Source organism: Lichenostomus cassidix, chromosome W (assembly GCF_008360975.1).
Source record: "Lichenostomus cassidix isolate B80296 chromosome W, HeHo_3.0, whole genome shotgun sequence".
Taxonomy (NCBI): domain Eukaryota; kingdom Metazoa; phylum Chordata; class Aves; order Passeriformes; family Meliphagidae; genus Lichenostomus; species Lichenostomus cassidix.
In genome coordinates, this window is record NC_139510.1 from 11,228,814 (window position 1) to 11,232,079 (window position 3,266).

A 3,266-nucleotide genomic window follows, 5' to 3' on the forward strand; every position below is an offset into this window, starting at 1 on the left:
CTCCAAATTACATCCATGGGGTCCGGAATCAACCCCAGAGGGCTTAACAGCGGGGAGCTTTGGCAATCTGATGTGACGCACGTGCCCGAATTCGGCCGTCTAAAATATGTTCACGTGAGCGTTGACACCTTTTCAGGTGTGATTTTTGCCACTGCACACTCTGGGGAGAAAGCGAAGGATGCGATTTCGCACTTCCTGCAGGCCTTCGCTGTCCTGGGTATCCCTAAGGAGGTCAAGACGGACAATGGTCCCTGTTTCACCTCGGGACCAGTGAGGAAGTTTTTCCTCCAGTGGGGCATTTCCCATAACACCGGGATTCCCCACTCAGCCACGGGTCAGGCACTGGTGGAGAGGGCTCACCGGTCCCTCAAGAGGGTGCTCCTTCAGCAAAAGGGGGGACCAGAAACAGAGACTCCCGCAAATCGGCTGGCGAGAGCTCTTTTCACACTAAATTTCCTAAACTGCTCTGATAAAGAGCCAGACCCCCCGGTGGTTCGCCACTTTGCCAACAATTCGAGGGCCAAGCTGAAAGAGCGCCCCCTTGTCCTGATCAAGGAACCGGACTCCCTCAACATCGTCGGCCCCTTCCCACTTATCATCTGGGGGCATGGCTATTGCTGCGTCTCCACTCCGGAAGGGCCACGGTGGGTCCCGGGCAAGTTCGTTAATCCTTTTCTTAAGGCAGGCCCGTATTTGTCGCGACCAGAGATAAAGGATGTGACCTCCGCGCATTGGCGTCGAAAAAAGAAGGCAGAAACACCGCCTCCGTCGCCTCGCCGCCTCCGCCCACGCGTTCGCAAATAAACCACCTAAGCTGCAGAAAGCCTGTCTGGTCACTCCCTGTTCCAGTCTCCCACTCTCCTTCCCCATCTTTCCTATCGCCTTCCCGTCCTCCCTCCTCCACCTGCCCCAATCTTTATCGCCTTGATTAATGCTGTTGTGTTTACCTCCCCATTCAGTGGCAAAGATGCTGTTCACCATCCGCGCGTCATTCCTTCTCCTCGCGATGGTCATCGTCCCAGTCCAGCTATGGGTCGTGAGGCAGCCTAGCTCCAACATCTGGGTGACATTGGCCCGAGCCATGAACAAGGAGCAAATGTGCTTGTCCACTGACGCGGTCCGAGATCCGCTCTCGTCTGCCTTGGTGGGAGCCCCAGTACAGGTAGATGCGTTTCCGCCATCCCTCATCTCCTTGTGGAGGTAAACTTTTTATTTGAAACAAAATGTCTACAAATTCTATAAGGATCGCCAAGAATTTTCTCTCCCTCTTCCCATTCAACACCCTCTTTTGCTGTGGCAGAAGTGGGTTGCGAGTGAGCCAAAGATGGAGAAAGAGCCCCACGAGTTTCAGTTGATTGGCTCTCTAAAAGCTCCCGCCTGTGTTCAATTTGACTACCAAACTCCGTACAAGTCAGATCAAAAAGAGTACCAGGGGCTGAGACAGGGCAATCCTAATTATGTTGCAAAAAATTGGTGCACCCATATTACCCACATAAAAGCGCCTTCGTCTTCAAATCGGCATTATGCTCACCCGATTCGGCTCCCTGAGGGAATGTTTCTAATTTGCGGAGAACGCGCCTGGGCTGGAGTCCCCTCTCACCTTGTGGGTGGTCCGTGCACTTTTGGTCATCTGACTCTTGCTTCTCCCAACATGACCCACCTTCCAGTGTGGTCGAACAATTCGATCCCAAAAAAGCCTCATGATGACGATTGCAGCACTGAAATTTATCATTGGAGTAAAGGAAAAAGAATAGCTGTGTCTGCTTTCCTGCCTTGGGTAGCTGCAGCCAAGGCCCTTGGGGAAGTCGGCAATCTAGAATGTTGGGTTTCGAAGCAAGCCAGGTTAACGTCAGAGGCCATTGCAGACCTCCTACAGGATGAGCAAGTGACCAGGCACGCGACTTTACAAAATCGAGCGGCCATGGATTTTTTGCTCCTTGCCCATGGACATGGCTGTCACCAGTTCGAGGGGCTTTGCTGCTTCAAATTATCCTCCAAAAGCCGCAGCATCCACCAGAGGCTCCAGGACATGGACACACTCATCAACAATATCACCTTTGAAAGCAGCCTCTGGTTTGAAAATACCATCGACGGCGTCCACAGAGCGGTGAACCCCACACTGTCTACTGTTGGAGGATGGGCCCATCAGCTGTTGCGAGGACTGGGACTGCCCGAATGGGGAGCCACCCTATTGAAAGACTGTTTTATTGTTTTAGTTGCGGTCGTTTTGGTTGCTGCTTCGTTTGCTTTGATTAAGAAATATTTAGTTCGCTACATTCGGTCCTTATTTAGTAAAGAAAGGGGAGGTGTGGAGGTGCAGCGGCCTGATGCTGCAGATCCCGAGTCCCCAGGGCCGGCGATCAGCGCAGTCCACGAGGACGCCGCCGAGGATGCCATCACCTGGGACCCGGAGGAGGCCGGGCCGTAGACTGCTCTCCCCCTCCCCTGGAAAGTTTATCCTAAGTTCATTGGGTTAAAGTTTTGCTTCCCAGCCCCTGTCACCGCCCCTGTTGCTTGCCCTCACTAGAATTTTCTGTTGCCAGGCTTCCCCCATTGGTTCGTAGCTAGCCGAAGCCCAGCCAGCCCGTGCGGGGCAAGGCGCGCCGGACCTCTCACGCGCCCCCATACCACTTCAGTACCCCACAGCTTCTCCCACCGCTTCCGCCATCCCTGCCCCCGCCATCCCTGCCCCTGCCGTCCCGTTCCGTCCTGCCATCCCCGCCCCCGCCCCCGCTCCTGTATTTCCAGCCCCCGGTTCCATCAGTGTCACCGCGACACCACCCTTCTTCCCCACCCCCGCGACCCTCTTTACCGCTGCCGTCCCCGCACCACCACCCCCCACCCCCGCCGCCTCTCCCTCCCTACCATCACTGCGGCGCCACCCCCCATCCCCGCCCCCCGCCCCCCTCCCGGCTCCCGTCTGGCTGCGGCCATGGCGGAGCCCGGCGGGAGCAGCTCGATCACCGCGGCCCCTCCCCTCGCTCCAGCCCCTGCTAGCTCCCTCACTGATATAATCGCGGCTACCGCCCCCACCCCCGCGGAGCCTGCCGCTCCTCCCCCGCTGCCCGCTACTGCCCACCTGCAGCATGCTCCCGCCGCCTGCCCGCCGCCCCTCCCGCCCCCCGACACCCCCACGTCTTCTCCAGCTGACGAGAGTGCCGCGCCGACGCCGCCACTTTCTGCCCCGGATCCAAGCATGGCTGCTCCATCTCCTTAGCAGCCTCCCGCTTTCCAGCTAACATATAGCACAGCTCCGCCGCCTCCTG

At 57.3% G+C, this 3,266-nt stretch overlaps 1 pseudogene; it reads left to right on the forward strand.

Moving 5' to 3' along the window:
- Positions 1–1,006: 1,006 nt before the first annotated feature.
- LOC146425496 (uncharacterized) lies at positions 1,007–2,428 on the forward strand (annotated as a pseudogene).
- Positions 2,429–3,266: the final 838 nt, after the last annotated feature.